Source organism: Periplaneta americana, chromosome 3, assembly GCF_040183065.1.
Source record: "Periplaneta americana isolate PAMFEO1 chromosome 3, P.americana_PAMFEO1_priV1, whole genome shotgun sequence".
NCBI classification, from domain to species: Eukaryota; Metazoa; Arthropoda; class Insecta; order Blattodea; family Blattidae; genus Periplaneta; species Periplaneta americana.
This window is the reverse complement of record NC_091119.1, coordinates 57,355,337-57,379,595: the sequence shown is the minus strand read 5'-3', so window position 1 is coordinate 57,379,595 and position 24,259 is coordinate 57,355,337.

Genomic DNA, 24,259 nt, shown 5'->3' with positions numbered 1-24,259 from the left:
ATTACAATAAACATTGAACTGTGTCTTCGTTTTTTCTGTCCCATAGTCTCAGCATTTGATTCACTGTAAGAATGCAGCAATCATTGTCTGGAACGTAGATCTGCTGCTGACTCAAAGCTACAGCCTACCGACCTTGACCTCAAGTCAGACGGTAGGACAACAATTCATATAACACATTAACAGATACAAGAGCACGAATAATATTTCCAGAAGACAGTTTTAACGCAAAGAAAACGCTAGTCAACATATGTCTTGAAGGTGCTAAAGTTGTCTCACAATACCGCGTAACTAACAGAATGTAGTCAATGACAGAGTTCCAATACCGCATAAGTGACATGGCCAAACGTCTATACTCTATGGCCATGATCATCCATTTTCACTTAGTTACAAATTAGTTAAGCTATTTCATAGCTATACACCACTTTTCAAGATTATTGAGTTATTTTTATGGTTTTATTCAGTTTTTTTCTTCTCCTGTAAAATTTACATTTTGTCAGGCGGTATTGGTTCTTAAGCGACGAAATATATATATATATATATATATATATATATATATATATATATATATAAAGATTATCGAAATAAGGTTTGCAATACTATACTGAAATATCAATATATCGGTATTTAATTTATTTCCTCCATCACTAGCTGAAACAGCTAATTTTCAATGAATAATTTTACTTAGAATGTATATTACGATTCTACAACTCAGCTGTAGCATTTGACTTACTTGCAGTCCCAAGATTGAATTTCTCCACAACAGCCTCTATTGTTGAACATACGTGGGATAGTACATAAATAATTTACATCTCTGACCTTCAGCGAGTAACAGTGAAACTCATTACGGGCTTATGGCCAATAAATACGTCATTGATTGAACATAAGATTATCCTAACGTCGTGGCCAAAATGATGTCCAGCATTTACTGGTATGTAATCCACTCCAAAATATCATATTCTTGCCAACAATCCAGAATGACCAGAAATAGCTACTACTTTACTCCCACATGAAAAAAAACCACTAATCGCCTTGATATTGTTACTTTCGCTTTCGCATTGAAACTCAAAGAAATGAAGATGAATAAGTTCAAGAAAATACATTTGGCATAAAATCATTCAGAGGGAAGTTAAAAAAAAAGAAAAAGAAAAAGAACATTTTTGACAGGGTTACACTTCATTGTGTTATTACGTTACTTTCAGTGCCGCATCTTTCGTGGAGTATGTTTCATTATTATGGAAAATATCTGGTATTCTGCCTGAAAAATAAATTTGAAAAATCTGTATTTAAACCTAATAAACTTAGTCCGCAGCATTTGCTGTACAAGCCACACATAGGGTTTGATAATTGCTAAATATTAGTCTTATATGCTTGTTAATTAATATTGGTTATAAACTGTAAATTGTTTGTTTACAGCTGAAGTCTGATTATTGAAATATGTTACTAGTCAGTGATGTATGCAGTGGAGGGGAAAAGGAACTGGTCACCATATCCCATTATCTTACGGCTTAGTTGCCTCATGAGTAATACCTGTTTGGTGCCACTAATGAAGTTCAAACTGTGTTCGGACAGTTGACTAAACAGCAACACGTTATCATGGAATATCACTCCATCTATATAAAACAGCGCAAAAATTTTCCCTACACTTCGATTTCTGTGATCATTAACACATAAATTCGGTACTTAGGAGCGATCCACTGGTTTGATCTCTTGTCGAAGCGGAAGTTTATGGAAACACAGACGCAAACGCTTATGGAGGACAATTCGGAATTCTTTAATCTTTATAGTCTCTAATTGCAAACTCCGATGAGAAATTGATAAATAAAGTATTGCCCTAACCTTATTAGACAGAGATTGGCATGTAATGTTCACGACGGCCTGGAGACTTCAGTTTGATTATAATTCCCGTTTCACGATTGATTAAACCAATGAGAACCCGCCTCTTTGTCAGATGTATAGTAGCATGCAAATTAATCCGAACAACGTAATTACTTATGCAAAAACAATCAAACGCGATAAAAAAAAAAGGATCTAAGACATACCTCAGTAATCTATGTGGCCTCCCTTGTTCCTAATAACAGCTCTGAGACGATTTGGCATGGATTTCACTAATTTCCCACAAATATTCTTCATTTCTTCATCGCGAAACCATACAGCAATGAGGGCAGAAATCATCTTCTCCTTTGTAGAACAATCCATTTTTTGCATTCTTCTTTTGCAAATTGACCACAAGTTCTCAATGAGGTTGATGTCGGGTCAGTTGCCTGGCCAGGGGAGTACCTGAATATTCTTCTTGTTGAAGTATTCTGTAGTTTTTCGAGACGTATGGCATGGTGCCAGGTCTTGTTGGAAAACACCTCTGCCATCCGGAAATGATTTTTGCAGCTGGGGTACTATTCTGGTTTCCAATAAGTGAATATATTTATCAGAATTCATCATTCCCTTGATAAGTATTAATGCTCCAGGCCCTTCATGTGTAAAACAACCCCAAAAATATTACTTTAGGGGGTTATTTGGGTGCTTGTTGGAGATGAGCTGCTGTTACTTTTTCGGATCCTTTCCGTACGTAAGAAACACGGTGGCCGTGGACCTCGAAATGAGACTCATCGGAAAAAGTACATTCTTCCAGTCATTCACTGTCCAGTGTTGATATAATTTTGCCCACATTAAGCGTTTTTTGCACATAACAGGGGTTAGCAGTTGCTTCTTAATAGGCTTACGAGCCCTTCGTCCAGCTTCCAAAAGCCTACGCCGCACTGTTGTGACGTGAATATTCGCTCCAGTGGTAGCCATTAACTCGCGGGTTATGTCGACAGCAGTTAGTCTAGGATTTAATTTACTTTTCCTGACAATTAAACGATCATCTGCAGGTGAAGTCTTCCTTTTCCGGCCACAGTTTCCTTTTTTCTGGGGTGTGATGGATCCAGTCTCCCTGTATCGTTTTATGATCGAATTAACAGTAGCCAAACCGATGTGACATTCTGCAGCAATTTGCCTCTGTGTCATAGAAGAATGCTCTGCTAATGTTATAATTTTAGACCGTTTTCCATTTGTGAAGACGACAGAATGTACACAGGATTGCAGTATTAAGTCTTCAACACAACTGAAATGCTTATAAGACAAAACGACAGGCAAAATGTCACATATTATAAAAAAAAAATAATAACGACAGACCTTCAACAATGGAATTACACGTACTACAGATGTCAATTAAAGCGGTATGAGCAGCTGTGAGGCCAACAATGACAGAAAATGTAAAAATATGTCGTGTTCGGATTAATTTGCACGCTACTGTAACTTGTCCACAATACGTTCATCGAAAATTAAACAGACAATTGATTTCACTTCAGCTTACCACAAAACGCACTGCGCTTTCTGTTGAACGGTCCATATCGCACTGGTATGGTGAGTGATAGCTTGTCGTTGTCCAGCATTCGCAACATAATTGCATATCGAAGGTGAGAAATCCTTCCACTACTGATACGGAAAATAAAAATCATATAATAAATTATTTCATCTACACTTGACACTGACCGTACTTAGTACCTTAAATATTTCTGGAGTTCTAAAGTTTTAAATTCAGTGCATTTTCATTCGATGGCTCTATAATGTTATTAATAACAAAGTAAAGAATGGAGATGGTGTGTAAATAAATAAGTAGTATATCGAAATGATAGCCGTCCAAATCTTGGATTTAAAATATCGGCATCCTAATCAATTCAAATCAACAAAAAAGAAAATGTAAATTAAAGTTAGAAAAATACATAATGAAATTTAAAAATATATAATATTCTGCGACAAGATGTGATAGCTATCAAAACGATACAAATTTATTGAAAATAAATAATATACACTGAATGTTATAAATATGAATAGAGATGGTGATTGATGATATTCAGTGAAGATTTTAAAATGGTTGATGCAATTGGCTGAAGAGTCCTTTCAGAAACCTTTAATTTTCTGAGGATCTCCGATGTAAATTTGGGAATTGTTCCTCGCGCGACAAACATGAGTCCAATTATATTCCAATCTTGAATATTATGTATTTATGACTGAGATCATCACAGCATGGAAGGTAAATAGCGCCTCTCTTCATGTACTTGCTTTGGTTGATCTTCATTAATTTCGAACCTTACTGTTGGGTCAAGAATGAGAACAGTTTCTTTATTTCGGTCAGTTATTATGATATCAGCTCGCCGTGTAGATCCTTCCGTAGAAAGACATTGAACTTCCTCATATACTTCGTACTCACCATGTTCCCTTAATCTGTTAGCATTTATTGAGCGGACTGTGTTAGGCAGTAATTCGCCTTGAGGGCAGAAACCTAGCACGAGGGGTAACGTTTCATGTTCATAGCATCTCTTGCAATGGGTATGGCTAAGATTTCTACCGGGGGATATCTAACTGCAATAACATTGGTGCTCATTTTAATGTTCTCGGTCCATTGGCCACAAGGTAGACCTTTCTTATTGCTAATCCAGGTGTTACTTTTTTCCAATGAGAGTATATATAAATATAAATAAATAATTACATCAATAAATAAATAAATAAATAAATTGGATGAATGAATGAATGAATGAATGTATGAATAAATAGATAAATATTAAGATAAATTGATAGATAAATAAATATTAAAATAAATAGATAAGTATTGATAAAAAGATATTAAATAAATAGATATTAAAATAAATAGATAAATAAATAAATATAAAAATAAATAGATAAATAAATAAATAGATAATAAATACATATATAAATATTAAAAATAAATGGATAAATAAATAAATAAGCAGTACCTCAATTAGAGGTGTAAATAAATAATTAAACAAATAAATAAGTAAATGAATGAATGAACGAATGAAATGAGTGAACGAGTGAATATAATGAGAGAGGGTTGGGTATTTTAGATCAAAACTTTTCATTGGTTAGCTTAGTAGGGTTTTCGCTACAGTCTGGCACTCACACCAGTACAGCAACATGATAAAAAAAAAAACAAGCTTAATCGATCATCACGCGCCCAGTGCAAAGATTCGGATTTCGTTCCTAACAAAATTAGCGAAGCCTCCCTCGCACCAATCGCTATGTTCAGGTTATGAACTTATCAGCATCTTCGGTAATTCTGTCCGCCTGCTCTTCAATGCTACTGCTTATCGTACTCCCTATCGTGTGATAGCTTTTAGGTTACATCCATTTTTGGCTTTTCCCTTTTAAAAATGTTCTTCTGTTCCTTCAAACAAACTGTGAATAACGGAGCGAGACAAATGGCCAATAGCCTGGAGCTCGCATAGATACGTCCTCAGATTCTAAGTTCCATTGCAAGGACGAGCGATCGAGTATCTTTTAATTTATCTTCTCCCATTTCATTCATTCATTCTTTCATTCATTCATTCATTCAACGAAAAAAGGAGTAAAATATTAATCGAGTAAAGTAAATGAGTTAATTTGACTATTCTGTAATTTCTGATGTATTAGCTAGGCATTAAATTAAGTTATATACCTGCTGTATCTATATGACGCGTCTGTGGTTTACCGCTGGTGAGTTGGTCTTCGATCCAGACGCCCTGGGTTCGATCCCCGGCCTGATCGAGATAATTTTGCGTGGGACAAAGCATATTTTGTCACTTGTTTCTGTCGTGGTACTCACGTTTCCTCTTTCGTTCTACCAACACTCTTCACATTCACCTCATTTCATTTGTCATTTGCAATAGTTAAGAATAGATTGTGATGAAGTTTTGAGAACAGTATGGATCTGCCATGTTCATATACATTTAAGGGTTTGCGCACGTAGTCGTCTGGGGATGGAACCTAGCTGTGTAAAGATTGAAATAGTATGATCCATCTTTGAGCATCGGATCCACGAATGTCATCCAGTGTACGACCTATATTTTTTGGAAAATATTCGCATGTATACGAGATAGAACCGGAAGTAATATAATTAAATTCAGGAGGTTATTCTTTGAGATATTAAAATAATGAATGCAATTTTGATAGTTCTTTCTTCCTTTTCAAGATAAAAATGAAACATTTCATAGCATGTTTTGGGACAGTCGTTGATGGAATTGTCAATATACTCAGTCAATTTAACAGAGCACTGTATTATGATAACATTCCACAACATGAAATTTGTCCTTTTTACAAAAATATGTGTATTCGATGTATTTTGTGTCGCAAAAACGAATCTGCAGTTAGTTTTTGTCCAGCACGTACCGTTTCTCCAAAATAAAAAGTTATTTATAGTAATGTTGGTGAAATGTTGCACTACTTTCACCTGATGGGATGCAACATGTCACTGAAAGTACACTTTCCTGACGGCCACCTGGACTTCTTTGCAAAAAAAAACCTTGGTGCTGTAAGCGATGAACACGGGGAGAGGTTTCATCAAGAAATATCTACCTTCGAAAAGTTCTTCAGTGGAAAGTGGAATGCAAGTATGCTGGCTGAATTTTGCTGATCACTCACGAGAGAGATTGCAAAAGCCGTCTCCAAACATAAAAGATAAAAAAAGACATTGTAATTTTTTAATTTTGGCCAAAAAATAGGTTGCTTTATGTGCTAGTGTAAAAAGTTGTCTAAATGAGTGAAGTGCGTGTACAATAAAAATGGTATGTGTTAGAAAATTTTGGTTTTCAGAAATGAATTCAGCACCTCTCATTTAGTTGAAATTATATAGTTTCATTTAAAGGACAGAAAAAAAGTTTAAATTTGTTGTCCAGTGTAATAAATCAATGAAATAATTTTAGGTTTATGCATTAAATGTTCAGAAATTTGATCCGAACAAATATAACTTTTCGTTCTGCAATACTATACTGCGATACTAGTGTGGAAAGTGTATTATAACAGAATCGAGGAGCCAGTGAGATTTTTAATTTTCCGTGATTCTGTTATGCACTTCACATGCATGTATTGCATACTGTTTTTTTGGACGACCGTTAATTTAAATAAATTAATTAATAAGTTTTAATGTTATATTGATTGTAGATAAAAGTGATTTTTTTCTTTTGAATTTATATTTTTATGCTATGATAGTACTGTTGTTATGTACATAAAATTTCATTATTGTGTTTTATCTTTCTGCTAAGTTGTAATTTTCTCCCAGTTTTGATATTAATCGTAGAATTCATGGCAGAAATGATTGTAGATAACGACTGTGCTAATGCGATGGAATGTAGTGATATAGAACAGGCGTGGAAAGCAGGTTGTGCTACACTAATACCGGAGAAATCGAAACGAAGGTATGACGGAGTATTAGGCGGAAAAATTTCAAGAGAATATTGTTCTTTCTTTGTTGCTACAGTTACAGGCAATCGTGTGAAAATTTGAAGTTCCGTGCCATGACAACACTAAAGGCTGGTTCACAATAAACCGGGGACGGAAACGACGAGAACGAGAACGGAAATATTGTTAAAATAAATGTATTTAAATGTAAGCATTTACAACAGTTAATTGTGAATGCTCACATTTAAATAAATTTATTTTAATAATATTTCCGTTCTCGTTCTTGTTTTCGTTTCCGTTCCAGGTTTACTGTGAACCAGCCTTTACGGTAAGTATCACAAGACGCACGATCATCCAAAAAGGAATTTTACAATATGACATTTGTTCGGGTCAAAATTCTGCACATTTTAAGAACAAAACTAAAATTCCTTAATAATTTATTATCATAATACATTCTCTCTTAAATTATCTGAGCAGGCTACACCTGCGGAGTAATGGTTAGCGCGTCTGGCCGCGAAACCAGGTGGCCCGGATTGAGTTACCTGGTTGAGGTTTTTACGGGGTCTTCTCTGAACCCAATACGAGCAAATGCTGGGTAACTTTCGGTGCTGGACCCCGGACTCATTTCACCGGCATTATCACCTTCATCTCATTCAGACGCTAAATAACCTGAGATGTTGATAAAGCGTCGTAAAATAACCTACTAAAATTTACTGAGCATATTGGTAATTCAATCGATGGCTTTTCCAAAACACGCTATGAAATGCTTAATTTAGAACAGATTTTATCTCGAAAAGGAAGCAAGAACGAGGAAAATTGCATTAACATTTTTTTTGTTTCAATTATCTCAAAGAATTGTAACTAGAGATGGGAACGATATATCGGTTTTTACAAAATACCGATATTTTGGTTTCGATATAGCGATATGTCGATTTCGAAATTTGGATGCAATATATCGTATAATATATCTTTGAGATATATCTGTTTTCTCATAAATTTATCGATTTTTTTTTTGTGGAATTATCATCATTATCAACAACAAAATCCACACTAGACAACTCCGATAATTCCCGAGAGATGGCGCTACTGAAGATGGTTAGTTATTTAATTGTGCAATACCTTGTTCTAATTGGCTGGTTTGGAATTCGAATTGAAACTGTTTAATATGCAGCATCAAATTCAAAATGCAGCGTGTGCGAGCCTGAAACAGATGGGAGATTTATCTACTACTGTTTTAATATTGTTATTAATGTTCTCCAAGGCAACTCCCACCGTGAAAGGGAATCGTCTGACCTCAAAACGGGTATCAAAACTTTTATTTATACTGTATATTCTGAAATGGAAAGAGAAAGAAGGATTTAATACCGATGTGACATTTGTTTATGTCTATGATTTCTATGCACAACCTAGTGCTGGCATTCTGTTTTCTTATATCTTTTAGTGCATAAAAATTATATCTCTATAATCATCACCATTGTTGTGTGGAATGTTGGAGTGTAACAATAACTTGCAATGGGAACTTACTGTAGAAGGATTGTATCAAATCAACTGTGAAGTTTGTTAAAACTTGTAACATTCGAAGTACGGTTTACTTACATTTAAAAATAATTACAAGTTCTGTTTACTTGCACTTAAAACTGATTACGTTGTTAGGTAGAAAAGAGCATTATATCTGTGTCCTGGATTGAATCCTATATAGGCTAATATTAGATTAATTGAATTGTGTTCCGGTATCAAATACTCAACCATGTAGACTTCACTTAACTCTTTCCCACCACATTATTTAAGCTCTCTTACCTCCACCACAATTTTGATTTAGGTTAGGACCTACATCATATGGTATTGAAAATGTATTGTTTATTGTTACAATTTTACATTTATGCTTTTGACTGTTATGATGTTAATTTCAATGGTAAAAAGGAATATTAAAATTAAAGTAATTTTTTGTAATACAGTAAATGTACGCCTGAAAATGCAATTTGCTTCCGGAATAGCGATATCGATAATCGTTCGATATATCTATATATTTTCTGCGATATATATCGTTTATCGAAATTAGGTTTGCAATATATTGCAATATCAATATATCGGTATTTAATTTATTTCCTCCATCATTAATTATAACGTCCTGAAATTAATGACATTACTTACGGTTCACTCTGTAAAGGATTCACAGTGGCCCTCGAATAGGAAGCCAGGCTATGCCTGTGTCTGGTCATTTTATAGGAGTTGAACACATGTAGTACTATTTCTGTTTGTTGTAACAGCGAAATCGTAGGCCTATTATAAAAAAGCCGCGTTTGCAACTGGATTTGAACAGGGGCCATCCATTCCGTATTCTCTCGCTTTACCGGAAGCTTAATACGAAGCGTCCATGCGGTGAACCCCGTAGCGAGCTGCTTCGTGTGGCCAGAGCTTAGGTTACAAACATGAAGCGGATACAAACTGCAGATCAATTTCAAATACTTGAAATTAATACACAGGAGATCGAATACCGGGCTGGGATTTGGGGAAGGTGAGGAAGATTTGAGGAGGCGGCCGCTAAAATCCCTGCTCTGAATGCAGGGCCGAGCGACGCATTAAACTTGGCGTCCCTGGGGCCCCCCGTTGTGAGGATTACTTCACTTGTGAAGGTTGAGAAATTTACATGCGCCAGCACATGTGCACGGCGACGTGCCTACACTACAGGCGCACGAAGCAGATTAATTGCTCCTACGACTGGAAGCAGGTATATATTATTCGGAGACTCAATGCTCACTAATGATGACATCTTTTTTTAAATTATCTCCTCTTCAGCTGATGTTGTAACGTCTCGCCTACAAATCAAAAGTAAAGGAGCTCGATTCTTGTGAAAGAAGAGGTAATCACTTTTCAATACGGAAAGATTACACTGTTTCACCTTCTATTGTACGAATTACGAATTGAAATCGTTTTCATGCTACAAATAGTTTTTTTCCCCGCGGAGTACCTATAAGTTTTCAGAATTTTTGATATCCAAACAGTGATTTTTGGCATTTCGTATTTCTGTCTGTCTGCGTACGATTTGTTCTAAATGTTTGATTGAATTTCGTTCACTACGTATCTACAAGTCATTTTATTCGAGAATGATAAATATAAAATATAATATTTCGGTAATTCACAATCTTTATTATTTTAACATTATTACTAACTATTAATATAGATTTAATAATTAATAATATAGATTTTATAATACATGAAAATATTTATAATAAACAAAATTAAATTATAAATTCATTAACAAAATTGTATAATCAACCAACAAATTTAATTACAATTATACTTGCTTCCATTAGTTATTTCAAAATTTAAAATACTCTCAGTGATTCTCAATTTTAACAATGGCTTTTTTCAAAATGCAGAATTAAGTTACAAATGGGACCGATGATTTAGTATTAAAAGAAAAATGTTTGACCTAAATAATTAATACAACACCTATTAATAAAATAGACCACAGCTACATTCATACTTGATATGTAAAGTTAACATACTGTATACAGGGTGTTTCCGAGGTGGTGTTACAAACTTTCAGGGATGATGGCGAAGGGCACCTGTATCAATCTGAGATGAGGAACCATGGTCCGGCAATGACTGAGTCGAAAGTTATAAGCAAAAATAGTTGTGTGGAAATGGAATTGTAATTTGGCCCTTCTTCCCTTAACTTTTGGAACAGTCGTGGAAAAATGGTATGGGCCGGATGTCTCCTACGTGGGTACTTGTCCCGATACAATCTGTGAGCTTGTCTACTGTTCCCATTGCCTCAACCGTGTTCGAAAATCAGGTCTGCTTATTCCACTCTCGTGTACTTCTCCATTTCACAAGAACTGATCGACTGGACACTACAACTTGTACATATACACTGCTGTCTACAGACGTGCATATCAGGACCGACCATGTTCGTTACATATTACTCTATCTGCATTGCTTTAGTGTAGTTTTCCTGTCCCCATCCCTCAGACAGCGCATTGAATGGAATACTGTAAGTAGACAATGTAAACAACGTTAGATGAATACAGTATGTGTAAGATGTACAGATAAATACACATAAATAAAGTGTACAGAGGAATAAAATTATTTCATTTCCACAGAAGTATTCTTACTTGTAACTTTCGACTCTGTTATTTCCGGACCAGGGTCCCTTATCTCAAATTGATACATGTGCCTTTCGCCATCATCCCTGAAAGTTTGTAACACTACCTCGGAAACAACCTGTATACAGAGTGGAGTCCACCGTTGTGGCTGAGGGGTTAGCGAGTCTAAATCCCGAGCCCGGTCAGGACGAGTTGCCTGGGTGAGGTTTTTTCTAGGTTTTTCCCTCATCCCACGGATGAATATCAGGTAATTTTATTAGGCGATTGGAACCCCACTCATCTTCTCCACTTCCTTTCCTCCCCCATCACCCTTTCCTCACCATCCCGTTTCTGGTTTTTCAGATCACTCTACCGGCGGCCTCCCGAAGTTCCGTGGAATGTAGTTCAGCGATGTTGGATGGCTTCTGCAATGGCACCCGAGGCGGACCTATTCGGGGGAGGAGTTTCGCCTCGGACCGACCGGGGGGGGGGGCTTGGGGAAAATTGCCGAAGCAGGAATGGTATATGGATTTCTGTTGGCTGTAGGGACCGGCCGTTAAGGGAATCATGTGGTTAGGGCGGTGCGGGTAGGGGATCTGTGGCATGCAACTCATTCCATACCGAGGGTTGGCGCAATAGATCTCAATAGATCGCAGTGCTGGGCCATCCGTGCCCCCTTCAGTTAAATTACATTCTATACAGGGTGGAAGTTAAATAATCCTGCAGATTAAAAGAGACGATAGGACACATTTAAATGAATAGTAAACGTTTAGTGATTAAATACACGGTTAATTGGAAAATTAAGTTGGGAGTTTCAGCAGTCTAGTAACATCGTCGCTAACACAGTCGTCTTTTTTTCTCGTAATACAGATGTAAGAGATCAACGAACTCAGGTCTGTCTCCCTCTTTGGCTACAACGTTGGTTGAATGTGCCTGTGGCTTGAAATTAGCAAGTTTTAAATTAAATTTACACGGAAACCGTCCACGCTATTAAAATACGATAGAGGGATAAATGATTCTTTATTAGATTTTCTATCGATATGGACAAAAATCACGTTCCTATTCGCAATAGTCATCGAAAAAGGTGTTAAACATTTGAGATTTTTTTTCTGAGAAAACTATCAACTTTCCACCAATAGGCCTATGGTATTACACTTTTTTTGTTACAGAAAACATAAGCTATTGGCTATGAAAGTCTACAGGGTTATTTCACTTCCCCCTTGTATTCGTGTGTTTGTTGCTAGGAACAGCGAGTGTGTGTTTCCATTTATTAATTGTTTTCGTAGCTACGAGTGACTATTCTTCTATCTGTTGACATCAACACTAAAATAATTATAAACGTTTAATTTGTGTGTCAAATATTTAATATTAAATTACTATAACATTGGTTTTGCTACAAGAGAGCCGAAATAGGATCAAATTCACGAGTGAAATGTTTAGCGCCTGAGGCGCAAGCCGAGGGTGGTGATTTCCACAGGTGCATGAAATCTGTTTACTCTCGTGTGGTATACAATATTTGATTTAATACAACGTTTGAATAAATAATTATGAATAAATAAATATTATTATAATGAAATATGGAGTGTTTGCTATGTAAGGTTATCCTTTATACTCATATTAATGTTACCAGGAACAACGAGTGGATAACAGTTTATAAAAAAAAAACATTCGTCGCAATGGCATTGAGTAAATCAAACAGGAAAAATAGAAATATTAACTCCTTTCTAGCAACAGTAACATGACTGTAAAGCAAGAATGTCAACGCGCCTGTATTACGTGCTCATGCTACAAGCAATACACATCCAACAAGGTTCAGTTGTTAGCAAGATAAAGTACAAACATCGCTCTTAAGGAAATGTTGTGCGGGTTCTTGAGAGCACGCAGTGTAGGCGCTCAGGTATCCCTGATATAAAGGATAAATTTAGATATCAAATATCAACGAAAAAGGGTTAGTTTAATATAAAAAATGTTGTATAATATTGTTTTACTTATTATATCGATTTGTTAAGTTACTAGATATAATGATGTCTTATGCCTAAAATAGTGATTAAATAGATTTAATTCACACTTTGTTCATTCCATACAAAATTTTAAGAATATGCCAGCGATGTCATGAAATCTTTTGGGCTTTTAATATAGTAATGTTATTATGAAAATAAATTAAACTGCCAACTATGACCGCCATATCATTAATATTTTAGTCATATGGATGACTGAAAAGTAGGTGGCAGTTACATGTTATCCATAATTTAAAATATTCTAGACATCCTATATGAAGTGTCATCGAAACTAAACAGACGCCAATGTAAACCTGAATAACCATATTTTAATACCTTAAAGACTAATCCGAATAATATTTAGGCATGGTCATAAAAACACCTCATTGAAAAAAAAATAGTTTATATTCAATGCAACAAATTAAATTCATGCGAATTTTATTCATATTAAAGAAAATCTTATTCCTAATCCATCTCCCAAGTTTTATGACTTTATCTAAAAAGCCTGTGAATAATTAAATTAATAAAATTAATAATTTTTGTTCCGACTGTTGAAAATCGCTTGCTATGTGTGGCGGTCGTAGCGTTCGCGAGACTTCATAACGATGAGTAATCTCAAACGTCCGTCTCCCTGACCTTGATCGCGTAACATCCTGTACGACGGGAGAGCCTACCTGCTGATCTCCTTTGTTCCGGTGAATTATTTTATTAAAAACTGACATGATATTTAAGTCAACTTTCTGAAATTTTCACAGTGGAATCAATGTACTCTAAAGAATTAAACGCATGTTTTCTCGTCTGTAAAAATGAATTGCAGTTTGTGTTCTATAATTTTTTTAATTATTTTACGGTGGATAACCATTTAAGTTTTTTTTTCATTTTAAGGACATTTATAAAAAAAAGGCTCTCCTTTTTCGCATTGCATTAAAATCACTTTTCCAACTTTCTTTATATAGTAAGAAAACTTCAATGAATGAAACCGTGTTCTTTGTTAAACTAGTATTTTAAATTCTGATTGCTTCCAAACTATGAAAGACATAAATATAGTATTGCTTGACATTCATATTTAGGAAGTACAAAATAACCTACTACAATATTTTTAACTTTTGAGACTTCAAGGCTCAAAAACATACTTTTTTGCATGGAATGATCCACTTATCTTTACCATAGCCGCCATACGTCTCGTCTGTTGAACGAACATTTCCACTCGTGAATTAAATTTATTTGAACTCCTTTGACTCCTTTTCTGGACATGACCTCCATAATTTTATACTTTCACTGAATTGCATAATAAATTATTCTTATTTGTTGTTTAAGGAACAATTTCTACTTGTCGTTGCGAATTTCTTTTAAGACCCGAGCTCCTTGGATATAACAAGTGGAGCAATAGATGACCATTTGATATAGTAAATAATATAAAATTTGTTATGCGTGGGTGAACTCCGAAGCAAGACCTCAAATGTTTAGAATGAAAAGGAAAGAATTCGTTGAAAGTAAACCAGTAATATGCATTATTTAAGTTTTAAATTCCGATTTCCTTTCATAGAGAAGTTACATTATAAGTGTTTACAATATACGTACAATTTATTTTAACTATGTACGAAAATTAATAACATATCTAATTCATCGTGAAGTGTATATAATGTTACATAAAATCAGATAGATTTCTTATACATGTGATTAAAAGGAATATGTTCCGTATTCAACCCAGAACATTTTTTACACATGTGATTATAAAGACTGTGTTCCGTATTCAACCAAGAACCTTTTTTTACACATGTGACTAAAGAATGCGTTCCGTATTCAACTCATAACATTTTTTACACATGTGATTATAAAGAATATATTCCATATTCAACGAAGAACATTTTTTACACATGTGATTATAAAGAATATATTCTTTATTCAACCCAGAACATCTTTTGCACATGTGATTATAAAGAATGTGTTCCGTATTCAACCCAGAACATTTTTTACACGTGTGATTATAAAGAATATGTTCCATATTCAACTCAGAATATTTTTTATACATGTGATTATGAAGACTGTGTTCCGTATTCAATCAAGAACATTTTTTTACATATGTGATTATAAAGAATATATTCCATATTCAACTCAGAATATTTTTTTACACATGTGATTATAAAGAATGTGTTCCGTATTCAGCCCAGAACATTTTTTACACATGTGATTATAAAGAATATGTTCCATATTCAACTCAGAATATTTTTTACACATGTGATTATAAAGACTGTGTTCCGTATTCAACCAAGAACATTTTTTTACGCATGTGATTATAAAGAATATGTTCCATATTCAACTCAGAATACGTTTTACACATGTGATTATAAAGAATGTGTTCCGTATTCAACCCAGAACATTTTTTACACATGTGATTATAAAGAATATGTTCCATACTTAGAATTTTTTATGTGTTCCATATTCAACCCAGAAAATGAAAAATTGTCTTATTTATGTGCTTATTAAAAATGATACGAGTATTAACGAAGATTGCAGAAAGGATTTGGGCTCAAGTCCACATTTTTTTTATGAAAACGAGTTAAGTTCGGTTTCATACCCATCGATGAGTACAGAAAGGAAACTCAGTCCAGCATTTCTAATGTGTGAAATTCTACTCTCTTTTTCTCGTCGAGTATAGAAAGGTCTGCAGTCCAGGACTGGTGTACCTTCCTGGAATCAAATTTTGGCAAACATGTGAGTCCTTTAGAATCATGTCACTGTTGATAGTGGTAGCAAAAATTTATAAAGAAATAATAGTAATACAGAGCAATGTATTTTTAAATATACTGATAAAGAGATAATGGATTACGAGGGGGACAAAAATATAAAAGCGTTTATATAGGTATACTGTTTGTAATCTCTTACTATCGTCGTTGCAGTAGGCCTATATGATGCTGTTATAGCAATCAAACTCTTTTGCGGTGAAGGCTTCGCAGTACGAATTGTCAGTTTTGTAGTGCGTGGCTTATTGAACGTTAGTTGACAAAGCGCCTAGTGCTGGGTCGCCTGCACGACATCATTACTGGTTGTGGATCATTGATTAGCAATTTCATGATGTTAATTAGTTTAATAAAAATTAATTTCCAGAAGATTAATTAACAAATATTGCCATATCAACTGCAGAGGTTGTTACTTCGTACCTCCACTAGTGCATGACTGTGTAATAATTTGTACACACGTTACATGTTATTAGCTAAATCAGTTAATGATGGTGCTTGCTTGCTTATGGTTGCTTGCGACTGGATTAGTTTCAGGTTTGAGGTTTCAGATTCAATCCAAGACGATAAAATTCAGTAGTATTTTATTTTCAAAAGAAGACTCGTGTAGTAAAAGCGTATCCGTGACACAATTATTTACTTACTGATCATTTCTCGCCACGTAAATATTAAATTCTGTAGATAGCATAGTTATGATCCCCCGCCGTAGACGCGAGGTGTTAGGCGTCATGGACTAACGATACCAATGAGCACCCGTTCTGATTCTAATGTAGAAATAGGCCTACATTTTGTCATGAAGATGAGAGCAGTTCCCACCCTGCATCGTGATGAATTTGTGGAGGCTATTTCGTTTATATGACGTCATTCCATTTTCGACCAATGAACTGTAATGAAATTTTGAATTCCAACCAATCACAGTTACAATTTGCGATAATTTTTGCAGCTAGATTTATCGCTATCAATTTGTCGCATGGTCTTTCTTTTGTTTAGTCGTTGTCGCCAACTGTTTCCCCGTAAATTGATGATCATGAATACATTAAGGTGCAACTACACGGTTAAACTTTTCTTTCAACTTTAAAGCAATGAATGCAAGATTGATATTTAATATTAATTAATATATTTACGCAGTGAAGACGACGTTCAAAACGGCGCACCATGTAGACACAAAATCTTCATGCAACTTAATTGAACGTACCTTTTAAACTTGATACTTTCAATATTCTTCCCAGATTGCAACTCATATGCGATTGGAATATTGAACTGTGTAGATGCAGCTTTAGTTCCGTTACACACTACAGCGAAAATGCGTTTGTCGAGCTATAAAAATGCTTTCGTATAGCACTGATTGTAAGTAACGGTCGAAATAAGGCACAGCTGACATTGGTCCTGCTTCCACAGGTAACATAACCTATAATTGTAGTCTATAAAATTTGTATTTTGTGAATGAAATGAAACATTTAATAGAAAGTCAGATGTTAAAATTTATGTAACATCATCGCATATCAAACCCAAAGATCTTGCATAGTAATAATAAGGTCTTTGATCAAACTGCCTTTGTATGGCGTAATAAAATTCGTATTTTAATTAGGCCTATCTAAATAAATTCTTACTTAACAGATTAATTGCTGATTAATATTTGTTACTTATAATGAAACTAACATCTGTCCATTCTTATTATCATCATTAATTTCTCTAAATAGATTTACAAAACCTCTAATGGCAATTACATTAATATTCTCATTATAAAAATATATATTAGATTTATATACAGTATATATATTTTTTTTTCTCCCTGTAACATAGTTCTAGTAAGCTTATACTAAATTAATTTTCATAATTTTACTAGCTATCCCAAATATTAAATTAATTATAATTTATTGAATTAAATTGGCTCATAAATTAAGTTACTACTTTACCTTATAGGTTTATCTAAATTTAAATAAATATGTAGTCTACTAGTCGTTAAAATTGAAGAATATTGCTGGAGAACCTTCTAAGTGTAGTTTGTAATTTAAATATGTATTGTATTGATTAAGGCTGGTTGAGTGGAAGAGAAGGCCTTATGGCCTTAACTCTGCCAGCGAAAATAAAACATTATTATTATTATTATTATTATTATTATTATTATTATTATTATTATTATTATTATTATTATTATTATTATTATTATTATCTATACAAAGATGACTTAACTTGTAGCAACATGTCTCGCTGTGAATACATAAGCATTGGTATATAGCTGTCCCCACTGTTACTGTCAAATTAAAATATGATTTCAGCAGATAATGAAAATGTATTTATGTTATAATAATAATAATAATAATAATAATAAGAAGAAGAAGAAGAAGAAGAAGAAGAAGAAGAAGAAAGTGCAGTACATGTAATTAACATTGTTAAACCTGTATTTCGCTTTTCGCAATTGGCATTACTGAATAATAACATCGAATTTCTTTATTGCAGTAATCGATATTCATCTAAGAGTATTTTAACTTCACAATGTCTGAATAGGTTAAGTATTCGTTAATATACAATTATTAACATTTTGTGATCAAATTTTAGGGATATATTATTTACATTTTTATTTTACTCCCGAAATAGTCCTAATAAATGTCATTCGAGGTCTGAGATTTCTCAGATAAATCTCAGACCTCTCGTGACATTACTACAGATAAATGAGTAGCAGAATCCGGTTTCATACGCCAGATACAGTGGCGGAGTGGATTCGTACAGACCACATATTACCACCTTGCGTATCTCTCTCTCTCTCTCTCTCTCTCTATATATATATATATATATTGAATGATCGTGCACCTCTGCTAATGCATGTTGACCTGAAGACAGTAGTTGGTCTTCGTCCAGCATGAGCTGTCTCGTCACGGAATTTTTCCGGTTATTGACTGAGGAAATGAACTGCTCTTTAATCCGGCTGTGGCAAATTTCATGTTTATTATTACGACAATAAAATAAATCAGTCCTACAAGCAAATATTTTCATGGGGGCAGATAAAATAGTTAAAATTTTCTGCCACCATATTAATAATGTCAAAACAAGTGATTATATAAATTTTGGCCACTCGAGTGCAATTAAGAGGGCAGTCCGGGAAATAAGTTTTTCTGGGGTCGTTTACAGAAAGAAAACACAATTTTATGAAAACGTTTATTGGAACAGATACAGCAATTGTTGAGCTATTTTTCAACATATTCCCCACCGAAATTGAGACATTTATCATACCATAAGATCAACACAAAGTTGCAGACGGCTGTCACACATTGGTTCCGATCCCAGGCGGCAGACTTCTACGATACATGGATACAAAAGTTGATCCCACGATATGAAAAATGTCTCAGTTCCAGTGGGAAATATGTTGAAAAATAACTCAGCATTTAGGCCTACTATATCTGTTTTTGAGATCTTATTTGGAAACTGGAAGATTGTAATAGTTAGTGGGGTCGGAGTGAATTTTCTTTATTATCAACAAATAGCAATAATATTGACACGTCTTGCTGATTCTGTATTGGAGGCATGTAATCTCTTCCTCCAACTAAGATCTCTTATCATAAGTACTCCCCTACCTATCTACCTATAGTATCTACTTATCTATCTACATATCTGTTGAATCCGTTACCAGGACTAGAGAGTAGCTTTTGGTAATGGATCCAACAAATATGTTACCGTTATCCCCGCCTACTACCTTTACCGAGAGCCCTACATATATTTAAACCGTTTCATGATTGTACGTCTCTGTCACAGTAGAAGTACTTATGGGAACTGAGTAGTGATTCCTGTAAGATTGTATTATTTCAGTACTAAAATTTAGTTCAATGTTTCTAGGCTTTTATTGCTCAGAGTGAAATAAATATTGCCACGGTTATACAAAAATCCTTGTGAGTTCAGTAGAATAAAAGACAACTAATTAGTATCTTAACCAAGTTCAAAAAAGGTCCTAACTGATGATCTGTCTTCCCACTTTGATAAGTGTACCCTACGTCAAACTATGGTCACATTACTTGCTACAATCTTCAGTCATATACCTTGTATTTTTTTAAATTGTCAAATAATGATTATAATAAATTCTATAGCTATGTTTAGTGAAGGGGTTAAGTAAAATTTTGGAAATATTCAAAAAAATTTTCCTCCATTACTGTATCTTGTACAATAATGAAAATTGGTAAGTGTAAAACACTGTCCTTCTGATATATGAAAAAAAAATTTACGATTTAAAAAAATTCAAAATTAAAAATGGTGGCAGTTCCTTGTGCAGTAATGAAGCGTTTCCCTCGTAACTCAAACACTATCCAACATTCTGTGATGAAATTTTTTGTGTGTATTTATACATGTCATATCTGTAATGTGATGCAAAATTATTTCTCTACCCTTGATAGATTGTCCGATAAAAATAAATTCATACTTAAAAATGGTCAAATGTCAGTATTTTCTTCTAACACAAAATAAAGAAATATATATTAGTTATTAAGGTATGTAGTTGAAAGAGCATGATATTGTAAATATGAGTTTCAGCAATAAAATAAAAGAGAGAGAACATGAAAAAGTTAACAAGTTTATGAGTTATGAGGGAAACGCTTCATTACTGCAAAGTGAACTGCCACCATTTTGAATTTTGAAAAAAATATATTTACGTACACACATACCAATGTAGATTATTATATAAGATACAGTAATTGAGGAAAAAAATGTTAAATATTTCCAAAAATTTTACTGCTGTATGCTGTTCCTAACCTCTTAAATATTTCACTCTTAGTGAAACAGAAAGAACAAAACTTTGATTAACAATTTTACCATTCTGTCAGTGCACATATATTTTTTGTCAAGTTATGTATGTGATATTCATTAATATCTGTATCTTTGTAGAACACAGGCTGCAGAAAACACTTAAAAATTTTCATTTAAATGTTTTCAGTAGTTTCAGAGAAAAATATATTTAAATTTTAAAAAATTCTAACTGAAGGAAAACTACATTAAAGAAAGGAGGTTTCAATTGAATTGGATTTAACGGACGGGGGCACTATGATAATGATTATTATTATTATTATTATTATTATTATTATTATTATTTTATTTATTTATTTATTTATTTATTTATTATTATGCTAATAATTATTGTAACAAAATATAATATATACAGAAAAACTTTAGCTCGCTCCTGAAAGCACAAGAACAGTTTAAATTAAATTTATTTAGAAAATACTTGTACATACAAGAGTATACACAATGATATTAATATAATATGTAACAGGACAATAATTAAATTGTTCTTTGTTTTTTTTACTACACTTTGATCTTAGTCAAAAGGCCGAGAAGCGATAATAATAATAATAATAATAATAATAATAATAATAATAATAATAATAATAATAATATTATTATTATTATTATTATTATTATTATTATTATTATTATTATTATTATTATTATTATTAACAACATTAATAACACTTAACCTTTTAATGTTTCATAATGTGTGTCATGTAGTATATTGCCGTTTTATGTTATACAACCGTTTTCCTCGTACATGTAATACTTGTGAACAAATCATAAATTTAATATTCTCATCATATTGACCGCAAAAAATTCGTCCTTCCATCCAACTTGAAACTTTCGTTTTCGTAGAGGTACATGGTTTCGAGAGAGACATTGCGACGATACGCCACTCGCAGGTCAGAGACAAATACAAATGGAACGGAGTTTGACTCCAGTGAGTGAGAGGGTGGAGGTTGGGGGAGGAAGGAAGCAAGAGAAATGCATAGCTATCATTGCGAGCCACAATGTGCTCGTGAGTCACATTTTCGCCACGGCTGCGCTACGGAATGATAATGAAATAGAGAAATGGTGACGGAATAATGTAAATGCCTAATTTTGGAAAAAACGGGAGAAATCCGGAAAAAACCCCAACTGCGACCTTGTCCGCCACAATGAAAAAATCCCAGACCTTATCGGTAATCGAACCCGGGTCGCCTGCGTGACAGTCTGATGGTCTGACCATTCAGCCATCGCAGAGGTGAGGTATCAGTTACATCCACCACCATATTTAAAGAGATCTTTTAAATGGCATATCTGCAGAGATACCCCCACTTGCTTTGTTTTAAAGAACAAGTTTTGTACTTTTTTAAACAAAAAAAAATTGTATCAAAAATCGCGCTTTTATTTAAAACCCAAATCACCTCCCAGTTCCCTTAAATATCTCGCAACTACAGGTGCAGAGGTCAATTCTTGAAACCTGAGAACTTTGCTTGGGTCTCATGAAAATATTCCATTTCCACACTGGCAACCTTTGCTTGTTAGCACGGAACTAGGAACTGTAAATTGGAATAATTTGATGCTTTAAACAAAATGCCTGTCGCGTCAGATGTTTTCGATGGAGGTAGTAACCGAGATGGCTTCTTATCGCCGCTGCGGGCCATGGCTTGCAGGCACGGCTTATCTCGAGACAGAACTGGTAGTGCGGCGAGACTCTTTCTTTTGTCTTTACGATGCCCGCGGGACCTTATGCTGCCCCGCAACGCACGAGCAGGAGGTAGTAGCAGCTTACAGGTAATCTCCTGTTCTTCTTCCTTCCCCTCTTTGTAGCTTTATACCAAAGCAAACTTGTGTCTGCCTTGAGAGAGCGAGAGAGAGAAAGGGGAGAGAGAGAGAGAGAGAGAGAGAGAGAGAGACGCTTGGAATGTATTCGGCCGGAAACAAAGCTTGTTTCTCGGAAGATGTTAGAGATGAGAAATTGTGTTGTTATACTGAAATATGATCTTCAGGGCGTCTTATAAGTGGGGACGGGCGAGTTTTAGCTCGGTGGGAGGATGAAGGGATTAGCGAATCCCTCGGTAAGAGGCCATCAAAAAGTATTAGGTGGAATAGTTTTTAGAAAGTTTGGAAACGTTATTGCTTGCCAATATTGGTGGGATGATGCCCTTTATATTGGGCCGGGATTGTATTACAACACAAGTTGCAATTTTTGTTATCGTTCCCGATATTCTTTTCTCCCCCCCCCTTTCTTTTTCTACAGTGAAACTTGGTTGTTACTGCTGTTGCTTGGAAACAGAGAAGAAAGTAATTTTGATCTTTGTCGGCTTCCTTCTACTTTCCTTTCACCCTTCACAATCTAAATTGAAAGTGAAGTTAGTAAGTGGGGAGTTAGTCACGTTCGTAATCCACGGGGAGTATACACTTCTTGCTCTTCTGTCTGCCCTGTCTCACGTTGTCGGTACACGTCTTAGCTGACTTATCAACAAAATGTAATTTTTGTAATCTCAGTGTTGCTGTATCAGGGATTCTTACACGTTTTCGTGAAAACTACCTCATGACGAAGAAGGCGTAAACCAAGATTTCAAACTACAAAACGCCTTGCCATGGGGACAACCCGTGTTACAAACTCGTTTTCCTTATTACTGGTCCAGCAAGGCTCATTTCGTTATGTAGGCCAGTGTTCCGACACGTAAAAGAATGCAAGATCAACAGGAACAACAACAGTAGTTCGTAGGACACTGAAGATTACGCACCACCGGCGTCGAAACGGGCCGTCTGTCTAAGGTACATGAGTTTAAAAAAAAAATAATACCTTTAACGTGTCGTTAAACAAATTTAATTTTGTTTAAACTAATCAGTTTTTTTTAATTATAATAATGCTGTTTGCTTTTAAACAGGTGAGTACTAAAACCCATTTCTGGCAAGCATTACCTTCCGGAAAAAACTGCGCATTTTGAACAACAAAATTAAGCATATAAACAGTCATCATTCACGGCAAAATCAGCCCGGAGACTGTTAAAAATTAGGGGCAAATACGGGAGATTTCAGGAAGTACGATAGGGTTGACAACCCTGTCTGTAACCATTTTCTACCATTTAGTAGAGGCGAAAGCTTAATCGCCCTCATTCTAGTAAAAATGTCACACAGCATGTATTGTTCAAACGTGTAGGCTGTTGAATATTACTGCATTGTTTTAAATAAAACAACTCAGATTATCCTTAAATATCTTTATTTTCTGTCATTTTAGACATAGATTCACCCTTATAACTTATACCATTGCTGAACTATTTTTAAAACATTCTTACACTTTCGTGTTATCATCTCGGAAACCTACTGTAGGCCTACATTATACCTTCGCAGATAGACGTATTTAACTTCTAAGGACTGGGTGGGGTGTTTGACACTCCAGTCTCAGTTTTTTTAATTAAAAAACACATTGAAAGCTCTTCTTACGTAATCATTTTTTTTT